This window comes from Monodelphis domestica, chromosome 1 (genome assembly GCF_027887165.1).
Source record: "Monodelphis domestica isolate mMonDom1 chromosome 1, mMonDom1.pri, whole genome shotgun sequence".
NCBI lineage: Eukaryota > Metazoa > Chordata > Mammalia > Didelphimorphia > Didelphidae > Monodelphis > Monodelphis domestica.
In genome coordinates this window covers 597,700,307-597,726,074 of record NC_077227.1, presented here as the reverse complement: position 1 = coordinate 597,726,074, position 25,768 = coordinate 597,700,307, and the positions used below count along the sequence as shown (strand labels likewise).

The window sequence follows — 25,768 nt, the reverse complement described above, 5'->3', positions numbered from 1 at the left end:
GGCCTCTACTGACCTCTTGGCTATTAGTACCTCAAGTTACTACAAATCTTATATGAATAGTTATTATACATAACCTTCCCCATTAGAATGTAAGCTTGTCCAGAATACTGATTATTTTTGCCTTTCTTTGCATTCTCATTGTTTAGCATGGTCCCCATACTAAGTTAGTACATAATAAATGCCTCTTGCCTGACTTACTGTATTTATATCTTATTCTTTCCATCCTATATGACACATTTCTGCTTTCCTAAACTCTTTTTCCCCCATTCTTAACTGGTCAGAATGTAGACCTGAAATATAATTTTTGTATATTTCAATATTTGATATTTAAAGTTTTTTTTATATTTTGTAATAAAGTCTGATATTTGCTATTCCTTTAAAAAATCAATGAGTTAAACATTTCCTTTTGAAAAAGAAACTCAAAGATAATGTCTAAGAGTCTGTCTATGATTGTAAGTTGTTTTTTTGCTTGATGAGGTCCTTATTTTTTTCTCTTTAATTCACTAACTTGATAAAACAAAGTTCCCATTCCTCATTAAAGATGTTCAAAAACAACATTTAGTAGCAAGGCACTGACCCCATGGAATAGAACTACTTATATGATAAATAGGTCATATAAAAATGTACATCTCTTATAATGCTGTTATTAAGATATACATGAATGTTGTTTCTTCACAAAACCAAGAAAGATATGTTTTAATGGCTTATGTTCTGACTGTACAGTTGAAGTTTGTAATTTGTAAATTGAAGATAATTAATTGATTTAAGGTTCTTTTGTATACAAAAGTGAATTGGTCTAGGGAACTTAGAAGGATTATTCTCTTCTATTCAAATGTTTGATTTTGTTTTTTCCATATGAATATAGGCAAACTAAAAATTTATGATTTGTCCATTGGTGAGAATGATGACCGGCTTTTAATGTGCATTTTTCCTTTGAAAAATGGAAATTTATAAAGTGTTATGTAATTTTCTTCTGAATTTTCATCACTTTCCATGTACCTGTAAAAAAGGTTCATATATGAACCAAGCTAATAATTTTCATATGAAAAACCTATGAAATCTTTTTGAAAGTCCCAAACCAGGTTTTCAAACCAGTAAACACTAATTGTGATATCTGTGTCTAACAACCAATATCATCAAAATTGCAGTTAGCATTCTCATTTTGAATAAAACCAGAAGATATGAGCAAGTTGCTAATAAATAAAAGGATGACTCCCCGGTTCTCTGAGAAGAAACAAATAAAGGATTTATATGGAATTGGTTTCAATACACACCCAAACATACCAGGGAACATCAATTAAAATAGATAGTCATCTTTTCTTATAGTGCTTGTGATGAGTATGGGCCACTATGAAGATGATCATGGCTTATGTGCTAAAACCTACTGCAAAAAATAAGAAGGTAGAGAAATTGCATGAATAACTTAGATTCTCAAAATTTAGTTTAGTCAACATATACCTTAATACTTGTTAACTTTAATGTAAAAGTAGACATATTAGGTGGATGGCAAAAAAAAGCATATTGGAAAATGTTATTCATACTTAAGGCCAAAACTATATAGACTACTTTGGTTATGCCATAAATATTTTCTTCAAGAAATCAGTTTCTAGGCATGGCAAATACTAAACATCACCAGAAAAAATGAAGTTTACTATCTTATTATTTAGGAGATAATTGATTATTGTGGAGAAGTCATTTCTGAATTATCTGTGTGAAGTAAGGCAATAGCTTGTTAAGGGCAAAGGTCAAAACCAACACAAAACCAGAAAGAATAAAATATGAGAAGATTTAGCTTATAATTACAGTAACTTCAAGCTAATTAAAAATCATCTTGACACCCCCAAAATAGGAAGTAAATAAAGTAAAAGAAGTCTTTGCTAAAGATAATTTTGAGGAGCTGATTATCAAATTTCTGAAAGAGTAATAAATAATTGGGAAAAGAGAATCATTCACATTATGACTAACCAAAAAAGTGATTAAAATATCAATAACATGTCTATATAATTATATGCCTGCTTTCTCACTTTTGTGAAAATAAACTACACTCAGTGAAAATATATGAAAGAGATAGGCAAACATTTAAGTCGGTCTTAAAGGGAGGTGGTTTGGGGGGATGGGATAGGATGAATTGTATTGGGCCAGTATCAGGTTGTTAACTGTGGGTTGAAAGGCCAACAGAAACTCAAACCAGGGCAGAGCCTGGTCTGAGATCAACATACAGATCACTGAGTAAGAAGGAAAGTATTTTAATTAAATAGGGACAGGTTGAAAGGAGAATAAGGTAACCCTGATACTAAATTTCCCTAACTAATGACCCCAGGATCTAAATGTCTCTTAACAGAGGGTCTTCACAGAGTTGGTCTATACTACACCTCACCTCGATTATCTAAAATTCCCAGTCCCTACTCTAGCTAATCCTGCACTAAAACCCCTCCTTAGTAAGTATTGAAGGGTAATGGTCTGTGGCAAGATTAGCAGGGCCCAGGGAAAGATCCCAAGTCCAGATGGACTTAGATCTCACTTACAACAGTTGCACTTGACAGGATGTTGAGTCAGGCTAGCTGTAGTTCAAGGATCTTCTCAGGAATCACAAGTCTTAACAGGAAGGACTGGTAAATGTAATCCACCAGGTATCTTGGCAGCAAAACCTCTTAGATGCTTGCAGTCAACAAACCCCCAGAGAGACTCTCTGCTGCTGAGTTTTTTCACTCAACCCCCTTTTTTCAAGATTCCAGAATCTTTTCCTGCTGGTCCCTTGCAAATTCATGGTATAATTCTCTCTTACCTATAACATCAGTTAGCAATCATTAAGTATTTTATGTTGGTCACTATGCTAAAGCACTTGAGATAAAAAGAAAAAATGATGCTTAAATTTTCATGAGGGGGATAATATATAAATAATTAAGTTCATACAATATCTCTACAGAGGAGATGGAAAGAGGGGGGTGGCACTCATACCTAATGAGAGCTATTTTCTTTAGCATTCCATGTCTTCACAATGACACATTTGATAGGTACAGAAAATTAAATATTAACATTGAATTGCTGATTGTTTAAAAATGTACTCTTTAAAGCAAAATGAACCCTTAAATGCCCTTCCAGAATTGTGTTTCCCACACATATGTCAAGATCCTAATGATCATCTCTGGGCTGATGATTTCTAAATCTAATATCTAGCCTTTGTCTGTTTCCTGAGGTCCAATCCCACATCATTACCTGCCTATTTTATATCTCACACCTGAGAGCTCAAACTCAGGATACCCATGATCTCTTCTTACCCCTCAAGACTCTTCCAAATGTTTCCATTAGGGGCACAATTATCCTTCCAGTCAACCAGGTTCACAACCAACTCAGTAGCTAAATTTTGATCTTTATATCTCAACAGCATTCCTTCTATCCAGCCGCTTCTTTCCTACTCACATAATTACCACTTTATTTCAATCTCTCATCACCTCTTACTTGAACTATGGTAATAACTCTGATTGTTTCTCCCTTCAAATCTCTTCATACTCCGTCTGTACTCCATAAAGTGCAAGTCTGCCTAGGTCACCCCTTGAAACTCCACCCAATCCCTATTGTCCCCAGAATCATATAGAAAATCAAATTCTTCTATCACATAAAGCCCTTCATAACTGCTTTCAGCTTATCTTTCCAAGTCTGTCTGTTAGGCAGACTAAAGCCCATCTTTTATATCTTCCTCATACAGAGCACTCCTTTTCCAACCTCTGCCTTTTCAGGGGCTGCTTCTCATGCCTGTAATGTACTCTGTTCTCACTGTGACCTCTTAAAATCTAGTTTCTCTAAAAGTTGAACTGACTTCCCACCATCTACAAAAAGCCTAGGCCTATCAGCCTCACTGCTCCTCCCTCCCCATTACCCCTCCCAATTATGTCTTTTTTTAATATGTAAATATTTAAGTTTTTGTTATCTCCCCTTCAAGGTTATAAGATTGCCAAGGATAGAATCACTTTCCCTTTTGTCATTTTATTACCTGTATGTTTAATATAATAGGAACTTAATAAATATTTGTTGATACATTAAAAATTCCTGTATATATACAACAGAAATTGATCAACAAACATTTTTAAAGTGCCTGTGATATACTTGGCACTGTACTAAGCTAGTCATATAGAAGGCAATAGATGTAATAGATGGGAGAGCCCAGGATCTACACTGATGCCCAACCAATGTTTAAAGACCTAGAAACTTCTTGCTAACTATACAAATCTTTTAGGTGCAAGGATACTAGAGTATGAGTTGGATATGATCTGTGCATTTGGATTGAGTTCCCATGCTGATGAGATTATGACTTTTTTTTGTTAAAGTAATAAGTCAATTTCCTTTAAAATTTTTTAGTATATGTTTAATAACTGGATGCTGAATTAATATTTAAAATGCCATGGGATTCCTTTTCTTCTTCATGTGTTATATCTTTAGCCATTTTTACAAAATGATGGCATTTTAACATTTTTTATTAATTTGTTACATTAATATAATATACCCAAATAACTGCCTCCCCTTACCTTGTCCCCACTAAAGAAGGCATCATCTGACAAAAAGATAAATGTACATGTCTTGTACTGTGTTTTGTTTATTTCTCTTTATCAGTTCTTTCTCTGAAGGTGGACATGCCAAAAAAAGGTGAATTTTTAAAATTATTGATATCCTTTTTCCTTACATCACCTTCATTTTCTTATTTCACTTCCTTGCCTTACCTAACAACCTAATACCTTGTAATGAGGATTAAAAAATAAAGAGGAAAAAAGCACCAAAACTAACCATGTCAACCAAGCCTAACAGTATATGCTATATTCTATACCTTAGTTTTCTACCTCTGCAAAAAATGGGACAGGTACATTTTCTCAACTCTTTTTCTAAGTTCAGGTTTGGTCATATTAATTATGCAATATTCACTTTCAGTTTTCTGTTATTTCTTTTTACATTTAGTTATTGTATATATTGTTTTCCCAGATCCTCTTAACCTCATTCTGTTTTGATTCATATCAGTATTCCCCTACTTATCTTAATTCTTCATATTTGTTATTTCTTTTGACCCTAGAAATAGTCTATTACATGTATGTACCAAAATGTATTTAGGTCTTCCCTATTTGGGGTTTCTACTTTGTTTCTAATTTCTTTTTTGTTACCATAAAAGGTGGGTTCCTATCTGTAGCTTCTCTGGGTTAAAAGATGACATATTCTAGAACTTTTGAGCATGTAGTTCAGATAATAGTAAATCTGAGGCACATCTAGATTTTATAGTTTTCCTCAATGAATTCTATTCTCTAAAAGTAATAAAAGTTGTTTTCTTTTTCTACTGTCTAGACTATCAATCTTCCAATAATAAACAGAACCATTGAGAATTCCATTTTTGTGCCTCTCTGTAAATATCTACTATAAACCTAGCTTATTGTTTATAAAAAATAAAATAATTCAGACTATTTAAAATAAAATATTATTTTAGGGAGGCAGGAAATAAACTTCTCGGTTTTCAAGGTTTGAGGAGGTAGTGGAGGAGGTTTTTTCTTTTTTTTTTTCTTTCCTTTCTTTTATTAAACCCTTACCTTCTGTCTTAGTAGTAATTCTAAGATAGGACAGTGGCAAGATTTAGGCAATTCAATTTAAGTGATTTGTCCAAGGTTATACAGCTTGGAAGTATCTGAGGTCACATTTGAACCAAGGTCTTCCTGACTCCAGCCCTAGCACTCTGTCCACTGTAATAGGATTTCTGATGAACAGAATACAGAATAAAGTGAATTTCTGGAATGTGAATCTTTTTTCCTCCTGACTTCATTTGTAAAATCAACAGTATTGGGAAAAGTTTAGATGAGGGATTACTAAAATCTTACTGATGGATGAAAGAAATATAAAATTTTAAATGTGGCTCAATTAGTGAATTCTCAATTTCTGAGTTTAAATAAATTTTTGATGATGTGCTAATTAGATATGTAGAGTTAATTATTTTATATTTAACTGAAGGCCTAAAATATCAGTCAGATAGAAAGGAGAAGCAAGCCGTGTTTGCCTAAAAACTTCAAAATGAAATAATCAAAGGACTCCTATAGAAAGTAAATGGCATTCAGTGTGGAAAACAGTTGGTGCCTGACTGTCGTCATTTCCCTTGTGCCGTTTTTGTTTCTACTAAAAGCAACTCTGTAAAATAGAAAGAGAGCCAAGATTTCAAGACCTAAAATAAATTAATATACAGGGTGCATAACTAAAGGTGAGACCTTAATTATATCACTCTTCCTTTCTAATTATATTATCCTGTCACTATTATTGTCCATATTGAGAGAATCTCTTTTTATTTGGGAATATATCAAAGTTTGCGTGTTGATGGAAGAATTATACATATTATAAATAGAATTGAAGGGTTTTGCAAATTATATAACTTTTGTGTTGTTCAATGGTTTTTAAGTTGTATCTTATACTTTGTGACCCTCTTTTGGATTTTCTTGTCAAAGATACCAGAGTGATTTACCATTTCCTTCTCTAGCTCATTTTGCAGATGAGGAAACTGAGGCCAACAGGGTTGAGTGGCTTGCCCAGCATAACACAATTAGTAGGTGTCTGAGGACAGATTTGAACTTAGGAAGATGAGTCTTCCTGCCTCCAGGCCTGGCACTCTATCCACTATGCCATCTAGTTGCCCTGAAATGGATAACTGGAAGTAAAATATTTTTAAAGAGATTCAATCTTTTAACAAACCAAATCAGAATATAGTGAACCATGTATCCCCTATTACTGCAAAGAGAAATCAGTTCTTAACATCTGTTGGAGACAGTCAGAGCCTAGACATGACCTCATTTTAATCCATTAGGCCATTCAGAGAGAAGCAGGGAAAATTTTTCAGCTTATTGGCAAGTAATGTTATCTCTGTCTTTTGTATTCATATCCAGTATAGGATATACGTTATAGGGGTTAAATTCCATAAGTGCATTTTAAAATTGAAAACTTAATCATGTTACTACTTGATGAAGTAGAAATAGCCAAAAGAGAAATTACCAAGACATAGTTGCAGTGATTTCATGTCTTATCCAATCTGCATAATACACACCAGTGACAACAGTGGTTTTCAGATTTTTCTGTTCCTTAGATCAGGACAAAAGTTCCTCATCCACTTTTGCTTCAGCTACTGAAAAAAAACAAACATGTTGTAAAGGGTATGTCATTGAGTTTCAAGAAACAAAATATATGAGGAATTAGGAGAAACATGGAGACTTTTATGAACTTAGAATAGGATAATAATGTACACATTGATTATAATAGTAATAGTATTAAAAAGCCCATGCTAATAAGCAGTCAACCTGAAAAGCTCCTGAATTCAGGATAATTGCAATGGATAGGAGAACAGAGAGTGAAATGCACATCCCTCTTCTTCTTTTTTTTTTAAATATATTTTATTTGATCATTTCCAAGCATTATTCGTTAAAGACATAGATCATATTCTTTTCCTCCCCCCCACCCCCCATAGCCGACGCGTAAGTCCACTGGGCATTAGATGTTTTCTTGATTTGAACCCATTGCTTTGTTGATAGTATTTGCATTAGAGTGTTCATTTAGAGTCTATCCTCTGTCATGTCCCCTCAACCTCTGTATTCAGGCAGTTGCTTTTTCTCGGTGTTTCCACTCCCATAGTTTATCCTTTGCTTATGAATGGTGTTTTTTTCTCCTGGATCCCTGCAAGTTGTTCAGGGACATTACACCGCCACTAATGGAGAAGTCCATTACGTTCGATTATACCACAGTGTATTAGTCTCTGTGTACAATGTTCTCCTGGTTCTGCTCCTCTCGCTCTGCATCACTTCCTGGAGGTTGTTCCAGTCTCCATGGAACTCCTCCACTTTGTTATTCCTTTTAGCACAATAGTATTCCATCACCAACATATACCACAATTTGTTCAGCCATTCCCCAATTGATGGGCATCCCCTCGTTTTCCAGTTTTTGGCCACCACAAAGAGCGCAGCTATGAATATTTTTGTACAAGTCTTTGTGTCCATTATCTCTTTGGGGTACAGACCCAGCAGTGCTATGGCTGGGTCAAAGGGTAGATATTCTTTTGTCGCCCTTTGGGAATAGTTCCAAATTGCCCTCCAGAATGGTTGGATCAGTTCACAGCTCCACCAGCAATGAATTAATGTCCCTACTTTGCCACATCCCCTCCAGCATTCATTACTTTCCTTTGCTGTTATGTTAGCCAATCTGCTAGGTGTGAGGTGATACCTCAGAGTTGTTTTGATTTGCATCTCTCTGATTATAAGAGATGTAGAACACTTCTTCATGTGCTTGTTAATAGTTTTGATTTCTTTATCTGAGAACTGCCTATCCATTTCCCTTGCCCATTTATCAATTGGAGAATGGCTTGATTTTTTGTACAATTGATTTAGCTCATTATAAATATGAGTAATTAAACCTTTGTCAGAGGTTTCTATGAAGATTTTTTCCCAATTTGTTGTTTCCCTTCTGATTTTAGTTATATTGGTTTTGTTTGTACAAAAGCTTTTTAGTTTGATGTAGTCAAAATTATTTATTTTACATTTTGTGATTCTACATCCCTCTTCTTGATAGAGATGGAGTGGTCTTCTGAAACAGATTTTTGTAAAAATGTCATTTTGGTGATCAATTTTGCTTCATTGTTTTTATTTGTTTAAAAAAATTCAGTGTTGAGAGAGGGCATAATTAAGAATTTTACCACTTTTGATGAGACACTTTTATACTTACATAATGTAAAAAAATAATACAAGTTCATAAAGGGGTATCATTCTACATCATTAATTTTAACAATTAACTGACAAAGTCAGAGATTGATGAGTTGCTTTATTAATGTAATATACTACCAAACACCATTGGCAGTCTTTGAGGAAAACCAAATGGTCCTTTTAATATAGTTGTGCTAATGAAATCCAAAACATTATATTGCTTTCTCTAAGCATTCTTTCCTTATTAGAAGTACATGCTGGCATTTGACTCCCATCATTTTAAGAACCCATAATAGAAATGGTGGGGTGGCTACCCATCCCCTACCTTGGTGGTCACATTATACAATTTGGATCCTGGCTGTACCCCCCAACTCCCTATTAGTATGAATAATAAATCCCTTGAAGTATGCTGTACATATTTGAAATCACTTCGTTATAATAATGTAAAGTATGAAGGGAGATTCATTGGAAGGACCTACCTTTAGATCTGTGGTTAGTGAGAAGGAGAAGAAATCTTAGCCAAACAAAAGATAACCATGATTAAAAAAAAATAGGCCATTCTAGTTTAACATAAATATATGACCTTTTTTGGGGGAAAGAGGAGCATCAAAGAATTAAAAGGACTTGCTCTTTGGTATGAGTGGGTTAATGATAATTCACAGGAGTGAGAAAACTAAACCATACAGTTCTTAATTTGGTTCTCTTTTCTTTCCCATGAAGAATGACCTTTGTGGTGGCAATGAACAGAACAAAAATGGCCCTACTACAAGATAGATAAATGAGGAAATATTAAGAAAGCACCTAACGAACCCTGTCAAAGGAAGCAGTAAATGCAAAGAGGGATGGATCTGACTGAGTGTATGAATGAATGAAAAGATATCCATGGGCTATGAGCCCGTAACATGCCCAAGGTGAACCTACATCCTCATATCTGAAAGAAATAGAAAATATTATTGGTAAACCTCTAAGTAATATTTGAAAGATTATAGAAATCTGGAAAGGAAGCCCACGTTTGGAGAAGGAAAAGTGTCATTCTGGTTTTCAAAAAAGAGAAGAGAACAAAATCTATAGATTTTAATCCAGAGAAATTGACTTCAGCTACTAGGAAAATTCTAGAACTAATTATAAAGAAAACAGTTGATGAAAGCAAAAGTGATTATAAATAATCAACATGGTTTTTATCAAGAACAAGTAAGGCCAAAATAGTCTTATTTCCTAGTCAGACTTGTGCTTTACAAGCATTGCTCTATCAGATTGTGGAGAAATGATTCCAGAGGAGAGGTTGAGACCAAGACCAATTAATAAACTGTTGCAATAATTTAGGAATAAGGGCCAGAATTAGGGTGATGGTTATGTGCATAGAGAGACAGGATGTCTGGGAGATATAGAGGTAAAAAGAACAAGGCTTGGCAACTGATTGAAAATATGGGTTGAAGAATAAGAAGTCAGAGATAACTCTTAAGATTATTACATCTGGATGTCTCGATAGATGATGGTACTCTCCATGGAAGAAGGGAGGTTTAGAAAAGGAATGAGTTTGAGGGAAAAGACCAAGACCAATGCTATATTGTTGTTTCAAGTGTCTTTCGAATTTGTAGTTTACATGTCCAATGGGCATTTAGAGATGCATTATTGAATTCAGGTGAGAGACCAAAGCTAGATATCTAGTTCTGGGAGTCATTTGTATACCAGTGATAACTGCTTCAAAAGGAGTACAAATGGGCCCTCTTCTCTCTAAAGAAGAGCCTTAAAGTACATCCATAGTTGGGGGGGGGGATATGAATGATCTAGTAAAAAGAGACTTAAAAGGAGGAGAGAAATTGAGAGAAAAAGAACCCAGAGAGAGTAGCATCAAGACACATTCAAGAGGAGCAAGTGGTCAAAAATGTCATTTGCTTCAGAGAGGTCAAAGATCTGACAATTAAGTGATCTTAGGTAACTTCAAAGAGAGTAGTTTTAATTGTGTGGTTAGGTCAAAAGCCAGATTGTAAAAGATTGAGAAATGGGAGGGGAGAAAATGAAAATAACAGATACAAACAGCTTTTCCCCATAAGTTTGTCAATAGGAATAAAGATATGTAACCCCCTCCCCCCAAAATCAAATAAAGACAGATATAGGACAGCTTATAGTTTAGGAGAAAGTGAAGTATGGAGAACTACTCAAAGAGTTTGAGATAACAGAGAATGAGCTACTAGATAGAAAAGAGACTAAAGTTTAAAAAGAGGAAGCAGCAGAAGTATCTATCATACATAGATTGTGAGGACAATCTGATAAAAAAAGATGAGCTCAGTTGTACAAGGAGAGAGATTGACCTTGTTGAACTACCCATTCATCTGTAATTGTAGTAAAGGATGAAAGAATAGAGGAATAATGCCAAGGGATTTTGAAATATAGCACAGAGTTAAGAAGAGGTCATTCAAAATGAATAGATTCTTTTTTCTCAGTAAAGTATGATAGTTGATGGGTGCAAGGGTAGTTTGGGAGGTTGGAGGAGAGAAAAGGTTTAGAATAGTGCTGTGAAGAGTTGAATAAAGAATCAATTAATGAAGCATAAGATAGATTACATAACATAAATTTGTAGTGGATCCAGTCATCTCCATTGTATGATTTCCCTTATACCGTTTGATGAGATATTAATAGGAGCTGAGTAATAATTCATAGTGTTTGGTGAGATATGAGCAGTAGTAGGAGAAGAGAAAGAAATGGATGAATGACAAGGTCATCTAAAACTTGACTGATAAGCATTTAGTTAAACCTAATAAAATGAAATTCAATAAGGATAAATTTCAAACTTTACATTGGGTTCACTAAATCAGCTTCAATTGTATAATACTGGGGAAGACATTCAGGTGGCACTTTCTGCAAAGGAATTTTTGGTTTTAGGGTATTGGAAGCTTAAAGGAGTCCCCTATTGTGCTATGGAAACCAAAAGTAGCTAATGCAATCTTTGGTTATATTTGGTTATATTAAGGAAGATATAACTTCAAGGTATAAGTTAATGGTTTCTCTGTATTGTGCCTTGACAACACCACGTACTATGTTCAGTTCTAAGCACCATATTTTAAGTAAGATGTTAATAAACTGTAGACTGTCCAGAAGAGGAGAGCCAGAATGTTGAAGGCTCCAGGGTCAGTATTATGAAAAGAAAACCTGAGATGTTTAACCTGCAAAAGAGAAGACTGACTCTTTGGAACCATGATAACTCGTCTTCTGAAGGACTGTTATGTGGAAGAGAGATTATATTTATTTATATCTCTTTGGATCTTAGAAGTCAGAGTCAGATAAAAGTTGAAAAGTAGCAAATTTAGACTCAATTTGAGAAAATCTTTCTATTAGAGCTTTTTAAAAGTAGAATGGGCTACCATTGACATAGTGGGTTCTATCAAATTGGAGGTCTTTAAACAGACTGGATGAATAGTTATCAAGTATGTCCTGGTGGAGATCCCTTTCAACTGTGATTTGAATGACACATAACCTCTGAGGTAATACAGTCCACACATCAGGGATAGCTTGTGTAAAGGTCCTGAGATGGGATACAGAATATCTTGCATAAAGAATAACAATTAGACCACTTTGGCATGAATACAGAGAGTACATAAGGAGAAGCAATGTGAAATAAGCCTGGAAAGATAAGAGAGTTTAATCATTACTGGTTTTAGATGTCAAATACAGGAAGTGATACCTTATTCTAGAAGCAGTAAATAGCCAGTGAATCTTTTTGAAAAGGAGAGTAGCATAGTCAGACTTTAGTTTTAGGGATACTAATTTGGTAACCACATGGAAGAGAGATTAGTAGTGCAGAGAGACCAATTAGTAGATTTTTGTAATAGTCTAGGTGAGAGGTAATTAAAGGCCTGAATTAGAATATGTTTTGTGAATCAAGAGTACAGAACAAAATATAACAGAATAGAAAGCAAAGGATAGACAACATTTAATGCCTGATCGTAATAGGCACTGGCAAAAAGTGAAGATATGTATGATGTGTAGTAGATTGCATTAAGCAAAACAAGGAGAAAAGTATTCGAAGTAACTATAACAATGTATATTAAAATACCCAAAGGCCAATACAGAAATTGCATTGACCAAGTTTTGGTCCTGGAGGACATATACAGTACAGATGCTAGTGTCTACAAAAGAATTAATGTTGCTTACTCTTGTTAGGCAATCATGTTTTCAATCAGTTTAAGTTAGCTCTTTCCTTTATTTCAGGCAGGGTTCAGGGAAATTGGAGGAGTTAAGGGAGGAGAAGCAGAAGAAGAATATATTTTTGGAATTCACTGAGGTGGGAACAAAATACAACACTAAAACCTTTTATAAAAGAAACAACATTGGCAAATGTGAAACTTCATAACTAGTCTAAAGATGTTGGTCAGAGATTATTACTTTAAAGTATAGGTTGCACAATTCGGGAAATATCAGACAGTTTCCATAAGAATGTTAAGTATGTTCTTCAGAAATTTTTGAGCAAATTAATTGGCATTGCCTTATGTAATCATTATATATCAACAAAAATGGAACATTAATTAGTGGGAGGCATAATGGTATACCAGGAAGAATAATGGATTTGGCATCAAAAGACCCTGGATACCATCTCTGTCTCTGTTACTTAATTGTATGGTCTCAGAAAAGTCTTTTATCTCTCTAGATCTTTTTAAGAAAGTTTGGACTAAATGATCGCAAAGTTTCCATCCATCTTTAAGTTCTATGATCCTATGAAAGTTGACTTGAAAATCAAGCCATGGTGACTCATTATTTAAGTCCTCAGTTTTGCAGTACATCTGAAAATAAAACCATATTAGGGCAGGAAGAAATATTAACAAGCCACCTTGTTCATCCCTTTGCTGTCATGTAAGTGTTAGGACCATCTCAGACTAATGTAACTAAAACCTCAAGAAAATGTTCTGTAATAGAGATAATATATGTAAAGTACTAGCAAAGCCTAAAGCACTATATAAATGCTATTATTAATATTATGATTATTATATTTCCCATGACTTGAGTTAACTCATTTGGTAAGAACACCTGCCCAATGAGATCAGGGGCATTGGATTAATTTCCCAAGTGGACCATTTCTTTTCAGGGCCTATAGACTTTTAATGCCAGGTTAATGCATGTTATTCGTCACTGGTTGGGGGGAACTGGGCAAGAGAGAGTAGTCTGTTTGGTGATAATCACCACTTTGGAAAAAAAAAAACCAGAAACTTTAGGTCAGATTATCTTTGTATATAATTAGTTTCAAAATCAGAATTTTTTTAACTCTAAAAATAAAGTCCCCCCAAATGTGTCAACTTATACACAAAGTGTAAAATGAGCAACTTACCAATTCCAGGTCACCAAACAAAATCTCCACTTCTGACCAACTTCCCACCAGTGAGTGAAGCCTGACAAACCAGAGATGAGGAAGATGCAACTTCTCTCCAGTCGAAGTGAAGGAGAGTGGAAGTCAAGCAGATGCATCCAAGAAGCCCACCAGCATCACCAGTGTATTCTTCAAGGAGTTTAGAAGCACACTAGTAGTCTTTATGCGCTTTTACCCAGAGATAGTAGTTTTCACTAGTATGCATCCACATCTGAGAAGCTGCATAGGAAACCAGAAATTTGGTGGAACAGAGACATTGAAAACCTTTTTTTCTTTTATTAGTTAGTCTTCGTTCTAACGAAATGAACTGGAGATTTCAGCAGTTTTGGGGTAGACTCAAACTGTTATGATCTAATAATTATCCCAGTTAGATTAATCTGAAACAACTTTTTCTAAAGAAAAAAATGGTTATTCAGCTTTGTGTGTATGTTGTTGTTGTTGTTGTTAAGTTTTAAAAATATTTGCTTGAATTTCCCCAGAAAATTATCTCTGTTGTTCTTTTCTTGTTGCCTTCATTGAAATAGTCTTCATGGTCAAAGGTGACATTTTTGTAGGGAACTTTGCCCTACTTTTATCCTAAAGGCTATAGTTTTATCTGAATAGACCCTCACTCTCACCAGTAATAGAACTCACACCTAGACAGGTCAGACGGGCAAATAATTCACATGGAACTTTTAAGTTATCTGACTAAATCCTTACAAGATCTTGTTTCATGTTTTTCTGCAAGACTTGAATGATAAATGCCAAGTATCCAAACTTCTCAGAGCCTCAAGGGAATTAGCTCACATTCATAAAAACATATTTAGCATACAACTTAATAGTATCTGATTTAAGCCAGTATCTGACAGGTCAGTAAAGCATTAAAATATAGAAACAAAGAATTTAGACTGTGAAGGGTTTTTGAGATCAAGAAGATAATTCATAATGTAGCTTGAATTAACTATGGTATTATATAGACAGATCTTTGGATTTTTATACAAAGGATGGGAAACCTCTTGCTATTCTAGCAATTAAATCAAAACTTCATGATATCAGTGTTGCTATGGATTTACTGTTCTGTATATAGACTTTTATTGCATGTAGATGCTGTTTTGCATGAGTAGTACCAGGGCTTATTGAATTGAGGGCCTCTCTCTATCAAGGAAGAAATAGGATTAGTAGCTGGGTAATCTCTAGGACATGCAATATCATGTTTTACTTTTCTGTGGATAGAAGGCCCTGGCTAATATTGGGATGTGTTACTTAGGTCTGTTGTTAGTATTCTGCTCATGCTGCCACACTGGTATGTCCTTTGATAGTTTATAGACTCCCTGGTATAGACATTGATATTTTAGATCTAAAGTATAAAATATTATCTCCAAATTAAAGATGACTCCCCTCAGGTCCTAGAGTCTAACTATATAAACTGGGTAGTGTGAGTCTGTGATAAAGAAAATGAGAGTCGAGACACCTAGACTTCCCAGCTTTACCACTTACTAGTTATGTGGCCTCAAAGTCATTACTTCTCCTTGGTCCTTCTCAGTACCATCAGAGAAATAAAAGAATTGGATTAGATGTTCCTCAAAATCCCTTCTGTTATTCTTGTATTCTGTGACAAGTTTTGACCTATGGTGTATATGAATTCATTATACAAGCTATAGGGGTATACTTGTGTTTGGATTTATGGCATTGTAGTATGATTGAAAGAATAATGAACTTAGAACTAGAAGACCTAGGTCCAAGTCCTGAGTCCTCTGCTTACTCCCTATATAAATGTGAGCAAATCATTTACTCTTCTTGAGCCAGTTTCCTCATCTGTAATGTGTGACTACTTAACCCTCATAGAGTTGTTTCAAGGATCCAAGAAAATAATGTATGTGAAAGTACTTTGTAAACTATAGAGTTTTATATAAATGTAAAAAGTTGTTAATAATAAAGTCATTCCTTGCCATGTCAATGTTTTATTTGTTCATAGGACAGTTTTGATTCTTTGCCTACAATTGTGGTGTTTTTTTTTTAACCTTATCTTCCATCTCGGCATCAATATTATGTATTGGTTCCAAGGCAGAAGAATGGTAAAAGGTCACAAGAAGTGTTTGAAGTCAGATTTGAACCTAGGACCTCCCATCTCTAGGCCTGGCTCTCAATCCACTGAGTTACCCAGCTGCTCCCTACAATTGTTTTTCAATCATTTTTTTCTTAGACTTTTCACTTCTAAAGCACTAGGAAGCTCCAGAGCAATAAAGCCTATAGCTCCTAGATGGATGGTTTATTGAAATATGTCTACCCTGTCTTTATAGTCATACTGCCTAAAAAAACTAATTTGGAGAGAGCAATTTGTTTCTTTAAAGAAATGTAAGTTTTTCAAATGCAGACTAAGTTCTCATTTATAAAACTTTGGAAAAGATACTTAGAGAATTTCAGAGTTCCAAAGGGACTCCAGAGGTCAAGTCTAACCCATATCTAAGCAGAAGTTACCTCCAAAATATCCCCCAAAAGTAGTTGCCAAACCTGTTTGAAGACCTGCAGTGAGATACAATTTGGCTGCCTGCTGAGGCACGGCTTGATCCTACTTTTGAATAGTTCTAATTGTGAGGAAATTTTTCCTTACATTGACTCAAAATAGCAGAGAGAAACTCCACAGCTTTCACCCATGGCTCTTAATGCTTATTTCTAAGCACAGCAAGGCAAGTGATAAGTCTTTTATGTGAAAGCCTTCTACATATTTCACTTAAAGACAGCTTTCTTGTCCTCTTTAAATCTTATTTTCTTCAGGGTAAACACACAAAGCTCCTTTAAATTATATAATATATAAATTTATATATAAATACATAAATGCATAGTTTTGCATCCCCCCATCTTGAAAATATTCTTCTCAAAAGCTGATACTTAACCACCAGAATCTAGCCACATCAGTTTACTGAAATCAAAATCTTTTTTGGCTGCCATGCTGCTTTGTTAACTTTTGCCAAGTTTGCAGTACAGCCAAAAAAAAGATAGATAGATAGATAGATAGATAGATAGATAGATAGATAGATCTTTTACCCTTGAAATTTGGTTTAGTAACTTTTCCCCGTCCTATCCATTTTACTTGATAAGAAGAGTTGGTCCACTCCCCACCCTCTCCTTACCTCCTGACCCCTCTCCCCTCTCAAAAAATTGGGATTTGAACGTGAGGAAAAAATTCCTAGGATCATAAGATGGTCAATTTGAAGCTGGAAGGAGCCTTGGAGGTTCTCTAGTTCAAAGCCCTCATTTTTACAGATGAGAAAACTGAAGCCCAGAAAGATTAAATTATTTACCTAAAGTCAAACAGGTAGAATGTGGCAGAACTGTGATTTGAACTCAGGTCTTCCTGACTCCAGATTCACTACTTTTTCTGCTACTTCTCCCACTGGTCCTGTATTACTTCTCCCAGGTTGGTATTGGAGATTTACCATTCTCTATTAGAAGGTTTTGCATCCAGAGCTCTAGTGCCATATTGTTTAGAGGATCTAAGTTTGGCAAATATTTGACCATAAGAAATCCAAAACGTTTGTTCTTCATCGTTAGCATAAAGAGTCAGTAAAATAGAGTGACTAGAGAACCAGCCTTAAAGCCTAGGTTCCCATTATCACCTCCAAAATATTGGCCCTTTGACCTTGGACAGGTCACTTAACCTCAAAGTGGTCTAAGCAACTGTTAAAACTATCAGTTACATTGTTCCTCCCTAGGAAGCTTTCTGTCTCAGTGAAACCACAAAATTCAATCTCTGGCCTCTGTCCAGGAAGAGATTTTTTTTTTAATGGATGATTTTGTTGTTAATCATAAGGATGAATGAAGGAAATCAATTTTGTTAAATTCTGGAGGAAGTTTGGTATAGTGGGTGGAAACATTAAAGTTTTTTTTTTCTCCCTCTAAATGAAAATATTGAGATAACTATTTCTCCAACCTAAAGTCCTTTTCAAATTTACTTGAATGAAGGAAACCATAGCAATACATATTCAAATTTCTAAGAAAACGACCCACACTAAACTCTTTCCCTCTTAATAAAGACATTTAACTGGGTAACTGGGTAAAGTTCAAGAACAAATTCTCAGGTGTTGGGTGGAAAGTGGTAACCATGAAACACATTTTGAATTATGTTCTGACATCTTAACTATTGTTCTCTAAAGCAAACATGAATTGAATTCACCTGAGCTCTAGAACTATCTTTTTTTCTCACCATGGACTTCTGTCTGTTTAGAAATACTATAGATTGTTAACTCCAAAATGGCTTCTATTAGATCTCCAAAGACATGGCATTCTGCTTTTTGAAACTTTGCTCCCTCTAAACAAAAATGCTTAGAATCTCTGACACTGACTAGCTTTTTATCCATAACTTGTCTGAGCCTCAACTTCCTCATCTACAAAATGGCAAAAATAATATTTGATTTTCTGTCCAGAGTCAAATGAGATAATACAGAAAAGGTTCTTTGCATACTCAATCATTTTCAGTTTATCTCCAGTGTAATTAACCTTATTTTTAATGTACGGTATGCCACAAAAAGAATTCTGAAGCAGCTTATATTGACTACTGACTGACAAAGATTTGTCAAATTCAAATTAAAATATCACATGTTAAATTAAATGTTTAACAAATTTAAAATACATATTAATGATTTTAAGGAATGTTGTGGTGGATGTAAGATCTTTTAAAAAAAGGACAGAAGTGTCATCCATCTTTGTAAGCTATTTGAACCACATAAAGCTTTGTAAATACATATATGGAATGCTGCAACACAGTTTGAATGGAATAAGCTCTGTCATGAGAACTTTAAATTTTGTAAGGAAATTAAATCAAAAGGATTTTATTTTTTAGGAAAAGGATAGTTTATTTCTTGTACTATTTCTGTTTGAAATTACATTATTTTATAGCAGTGGTGAGATAAGATTATCTTTGTTCCATTATCTCAGCATCTCTTTATGTTGAGATAGGATCTGATTTCTAGGAATTTTCAACTTTCTACAGATTAATGAAGGACTAGAACAACAACTGGATTGAGAATTCAGTTTGAAGTCTGATTGTATGATATTACAAAATCCTGTCCCTATGAGAATTTATTGTTTTAGTATCATTACAGGATTTCATTCTCAAGATAACTATGAATCTCATTTTGTTTCATTTTTAATCTATCAAAACACTAAACAAATAGAAAGTATGAGCAAGAAATCCCCTATCCCACCTTATGATTGTTTTATTACTAATTTTAAGTTTTAAATCAAAAAAGATAGTAGGCAAAATGATTTTTTAAAGCCTTTCATTTTATTTTAAGGACAATTTATTCCCTCTTTGTAAATGATCAGGTTTTAGATAAATCAGTGCAGGCCACAGAAAAGGGATCTCATGTAACTGGGGAACATTGGGTGTGGGGGTCAGGGGACAGCAGGCAAAGATGAATTAAAGGCTTTATTCCCTATAGTTTTAATTTGTGAATTGGAAGATCAGATCTCATGGGTGAGGAGAAAATAGTTGTAGTCAAAAGGGCACATGACCAAAGATTAGAGAACCCTTTAAGAGAAATTTTAAGACCAGCCATGACATTAGAGCCAGGCAATAGAGTGGGTGGAGCATGGGATTTTGTCTCTGGAAGACTGAATTAAGTTCAAATCATTCCTTAGACACTAGGTTTATGACCCTGGGCAACACAGGTTCCTCACCTATTAAATGATCCAGTTGGACTTAATGGCTTTTGAGACCCCCCCCCCCCCCATCACCAAATCTATGAGCTAATGATTTACACTTAAAAATATTAATTCCCCTTTCTGCATTGTGTTAGTTATTTTTTAAAAATGTAAATAAAACTATAACTAACTAAAAGAATCTTCCTCAATTACATGCATCTCACAAACCTAAAATAAAGTGATTTACAAGAAGTCAGAACTGATATATAGAGTTGTCACTTTTTATGAGTGCTAAATCTGGTTTGTTTTAAAAGTTAGTATTAGAACCCTAACCTCTTAATTATCAGCCTACTGTTAAATAAAAAGCATTTCTTTTCTGAGAATAAAAAGGTTAGGTTTTTCAGCAATTAACAAGAAAGCTCAAATAAATCTGATTGGTTTTTATTCTACCACATTTAATATCAAAGAATTCTAATTCTGAAATTTGTTAGTTCATAAAAGGTATACTGTTTTGCAAGAAATTACATATAGCAAGTAATAAGAAACATGTAAACTACTCAGCCATACTTATAGTGGGCATCCTATAAGATTTGTTATTTCTCAGTAATGATTAAAATGAAAGCATTTATATAGTACCTGCTAGGTGGTAGGCATTGAGCTAGATGCTTTACAAATACCACATTTGATCCTTATATGTCTGAGTGAATTTGAACTCAGGTCTTATGAATTCCAGTTTCACTGCTCTACCCATTGCACCACAAGCTGCCTCTTATTATTTAATAGTTTAATAACAACTAATTCTGAACTTGTGGAAAAAGAATTTGGTTTGTTGGATTTCTATGAAAATTCTGGAATGTCTTATTTATTAGCAATAATATTACAGTAAATTTAGTTAAATTTAGTTAGACTTTCATCTAAAATTAACATTCCTACAATGAAATATTGCCTTCTTGAAAAAGACTCCCTAGCTTACTCTGCTATATAGCTATCAATTCACCAAGCCATCCAAGCTCAAAAACTGAGTTTTATCTTAGACACCTAAGTCTTCCTCACTCCCATATCCAGGTTTTATTCATTATCTTTTCAGAGTAACAAGAAATATGCCAAATAAAGTAAAAGAATAGAAAAAAAATAGAGGAGGTAGAAAAAAATCCATCCCAAGGAAAATGACAAAAGAAAAAAATTTTTTTAATATCCCAAAAAGGCCTATAATATAATGAATAAAAATGGTGCAAAAGAAAATAGTGCTAAAGCCCCAATGAGGGAAAATAGGAGACTTTTCTCCTATCTTTGACAATGATAATAGTTAAGAGTGATTTAGATTAAAATGAATGAATACTTTTATTAAGTATTTACTATGCTTGAAACACTATATTAAGTACAGTGGACACAAATACAAGACTTAAGAAAGCAAATGCAAGATCATAAGAAGCAACGGTTCTAATATGGGAGGCAATATATGAAGGAGATTTCAGCTGTAAGCCATATGCAAAGTGGTTCCTTATATAGCGCAGCAGCAAAGCAGATGTAAATGTGTCTCCTTTTCATAAAATTGTAACTTTTTCATGTTGAACCATTAGAAATTGTCAAGGATTTCATGGTGAGAACTTCAGGATTTTTAGTAACTTTGCGTATACAAGTCATAGCCCTTGCAGAATCAAGTTGATTGGTTGCTGTCCTGAAAAATTACTGTAGAGGCAGGGCTAATTGCGCTGAAGGTAAAAGGATAGGAGAAGCAGGGGAGGGTGCTACTATTCCCCGACCTCTTATCCTTACCTTGCCTGTTGTTCAGCAGTGTTGCAGGAATAGTAGGCCTATTTTCCACAAAGTTCATTCCTCTCCATGATGGCTCTCTGGCCCAGCTGGAAGAGTTGGTGGATTGGGGGGAGGGGGGCGGCACTAGAAAAAAAGTCACTGCAATTATCAGCACTCTTGGCCTCCAATTTCTTTGCTGACTCTGCCAGGTTCCAAGGAGAAGTAGTGATCAAGGTAGTAGTAGAAAGGGCAAGAGATGACATACCAGACACATACAATGTATAAAGGAAATAAAGGAAGAAATTAGGATGGAAATGAGAACTCTTAAGTACTAAAAAAAGAGAAAATAGATAACTTAGAACAAGCAATAAAGAATCTCTGAAACAATGACTTTTTGAAAAAAGAATGAACAGACTTAAAACTTTAAAATTCAGGGTTTAGAATATTAGAAGAAATCAAGACATAAAAATTGGAAGAATACTTGCAGAGATTGTGGTGTATGGGAGTTAGCGTGATATAGTAGACAGAACACCAGAATTGAATTCAGAAAGATTTGGATTCAAATCCCACCTTAAGTGCTTATTAGCTGGATAAGTATTTACTTCTCTGGGCTTCAGTTTGCTCATCTGTAAAAGATTCCTTTCAATTACAATCTCCGAATCTAAAATCAAGCCAAAGATGATCTGGAAATTAAATGGTCTGTGGTCAGAGGGCTAAAGCCCCCAACATAGGATCATAAAATTCGGCAGATTCCAAGTAGAAAAAGTACAACCAAGTATGGGAATTGACATACCCTCTTTACATGACTATTGTTGGGGTTAACTGGAAACCTTCACGTTAGTGACTCATCATTTTGAAATACCTTAAGAAAGTAATAGCTCCATACATATTGGGTTAAAGTTAACCTAAAGGATAATCACCCTAAAATAGTTTCTAAATTATGAATTGCTGTGTAAGAATTGCTATGGGCAACTAGGTGGTAAAGTAGATAGAATTGCCTGGTCTGGAATCAGAAAGACTCATCTTTCTGAATTCAAATCCAGTCTCAGATACTAGCTAGGTGACCTTGGGCAGAGCATTTAATCCTGTTTGCCTCTGTTTCCTCCTCTGTAAAATGAGCTGGAGACAGATATGGCAAACTGCTCCAGTATCTTTGCCAAGAAAACCTGAAGTGGGGTCACAAAGAGTCAAGCATGCTTGAAAAATTACTAAACAACAAAAGTGAATGTATTTAAAAGTTGGGGGTGGATGAGGTCATAGGGCAAATGTTAGTGGTAAAATAACTCTTTCTTGGAATCTAAAAAAGACTAATTCAGGACTCTTATCAGTGTTTCTACAGTTCCTCTAAGTAGCAGGAGGTCATCCATGTATATTGTGGTCTCCTAAACAGGTTGTGGTACAGGATAATCCATCAGTCTATAATCACTTAATGTCCACACCACTTAATACTCTTAAACACTCTTTACACTAAGTCTATACCCAACAGCCAACCTTTCCATCAGGAAGCATGTCCTTAAAAAAAAAATAGTACCAGGTTAAAAGTGAGGAGACAAGAATTCTTATCTGGTCTCTTACCCTATAATGATGATGATAATAATGGTGATGCATTCTGAAATAAAACCTTCATTGGAAGAACAGCTGAAGCAATTAAAACCATTGTTAATACCAATCTTAACATATTTTTTGCAAAGTAAAATGGATGTTGGTGATCAAGATGTTCAAACAAAAACTTAGACAATAGGAATACAACATAGGACTCACCACCTAAGGCAACTATGGAAAGATTACTTCAGTGGGATGTGAGTTGCACAGAATAAATTGAAACAGATTTTTTGGCTTATACGATAAGCTTTGCAACTTTTCATATTTTTTAAAACTTCATATGAAATTTACCTTTTTGTTACAATCGTTTTAACACAATTTGATATTGAGTTCATATTTTAATTCATCATGAAACCACACCCATCAGATTGGATAAAAAGCATACTTTTGTTGAACAAAATAATTTTTCGAAGTCTAACCTTGGTTGTAGTCTTTAGGGTTTCAGTGACCCTTAAATTATCTGAGTTCCCATGTCATTAAAGCATTTTTATTTATATACTTCTTGTATAAATTTCTTAACTGGAATGTGTGGCATGGTTTAAGGTCCTCTTGAAGTATTCTTTCCCCATTTGAGAATTTCTAGAAAATGCTTACTTCTCAATATAGTACTATGCTTTTCAGAGTTTATCATTTCTTCATTTGGAACAACATTTTCAGGGCTGCTGAAAGCAAAAAAATCTCCAAAGTATTTTTCTGGGTATATGTTTTACATGCTAATGAAGATACTCATATTTTATATGTTTTCCTGACTGGTTTGAAGGACAGTATGGAATGGGGGAGGGGGAATAATTTTAGCAATAAAAATTTCTTTTTCCATTTTTCAGTATTCTAGACTTTGTATTGTCTTGCCAGTGACAAGCATTTCTTCTTTGTGGCAATGGATAATAACCTTTTTTTTTTACTGGTCTTCATATTATTCAAGAAGCCCATATCTTAATGAATCAATAACACTATCAGGCATCTCTGAAAATCTTTGACAGTTTTCTGAGGATTAATTAGTCAATTTTGTGAGGTAGTTCAACAGTTCTTGGCTTTATAGTTTGTTTTCTACACCAATTTCCTTGGTCTTTAGTTTGAGAAATCCTGTTCATTATGGGTTTGAATCATCTTCGAAATGCTTGAATTTCCCATACCAATAGCTACTATTTTTATTTCTTGATCATCATTGAAGTGTGTTCTTTAAGAGCTATGATTCTGTATGTTTTCCCTGGAGTAATATCTGTTCTTAAAAACACAAAGCAATGAAACACTTATTTAGGGCATGAAATCCAGCACTCCACTGAAAGCGCACTAACTAAAGGTAAGTAAATTGGCTTCATCTGGTTTCCTTTGGTCAAGGTCAGCTTAGGGTTAAGAAAAGTATTCATGAATGACTATTATCATAAAATGAAACCTCAAAATTATTTCTTTTCCCAAGTAATTTGCACACCATTATGTTTTCTATTAAAAATGGAGGAGGATTATTAGGTATTTTCAGAGTACATGATATAAAGATTACAGAAATGCTTTTGAAATAAGCAAGCCTTGCTTCACAAAGCAATTATAAAGACTGACAAGTATTTGCTGTTGGATTTGTTGAATTTAACCAAAAAGTCAGTGCTATCTTGATAGAGCCTATGAAATGACTCAGATCCCATAGTCTCAATCAGGTGCTCCATGGGCAACATCCACATGAACTTGAACAACAGTGTGTCAGCAAAGAAGCAATGAACAAATGACCGAAGCATGCATATTTGTTTATAGAAATGTCAGTGTTTATGGTAGCTATTCATAGGATCAGGTCATTGTCACTGCAAATGACGGAAAAGTTCTACTTAAGGAGCCCAGACTTATTGACTTGATACAGATTATGCAATAAACTTAGTGGAAACTATGCAACATTTTGCTACAGCCTGCAAAAATTTAGTGTCTACCAGATACCTAAAAAAGCATGATTAGGTGGTTTGAGTTATATATCAGAAGCTTGCTATTCTTGCTATTATAATTGCTATTATAAAAACTTATAGATGACAAATCCTGAAATGACCTTGAGAATTCAGCAAATTATGCATCATTACAGACAGAATTATTGCCCATAATCACCCATAGTGTTGGTAAATATAATATAAAAGAACAGTGTTTTTATAGATACCACTTTATGCTTGTCAAGTAATGTGGAAGTATTGTAGTTTGGTGGATAGAGAGTTGGCTTTGGGAGTCAAGAAGACCTGAATTCAAGTCTAACCTCTGATCCATACCAGCTGTGTGACCCTTGGCAATTAACCTATCTTCTCAGTACTCTAAGCAACTCTCTAATCTCTAAACAATGCAGAGTTAAAGATTTCAGAAACAGAGAGATCAAGTAGAAGAAATTAAAATCATGTGGGAACAGAACATAGGGCATACCATCCAATCTGCTTCTGGAGGCACATGTGTTTTTTGCTTACTTTCTCAGTAGAGAATGGGGAAATTGTAGCCAAATCTCTGTTTGAGGGGGGGAAATACATTTTTTAAAGTTCTGCTTGACCTACCATTCTTTCACATAGCATTCTCAATACCTTAAAAATCTACAGTGGTTCCCTATTACTTCCCAAATAAAAAAGAGTGAGGCAGTCTTATCTAAATTCCTTGAGATAATTTCAGCTTCAATCCCAACATTTAATAATATTAATAATATTTCTTGTTAGCATAGCACTTTATAGCTTTCAAAGTGCATTCTACAGACATTATCCTGCTATCCTAGATTGATTTC

The 25,768-nt window shown here is 34.5% G+C and overlaps 1 protein-coding gene and 1 long non-coding RNA gene across 14 annotated transcripts in view; both read left to right on the top strand.

The window, feature by feature from the left end:
* The window catches only part of HMBOX1 (homeobox containing 1), a 276,942-nt gene that overhangs the window by 227,139 nt on the left and 24,035 nt on the right, over window positions 1–25,768 (top strand). The gene's annotated exons all lie outside the window — the stretch shown is intronic.
* Window positions 8,352–15,994, top strand: LOC130456546 (uncharacterized). Its single transcript, XR_008915589.1, has 2 exons — window positions 8,352–12,981; window positions 14,029–15,994. It is a non-coding gene; the product is annotated as an uncharacterized LOC130456546 (long non-coding RNA).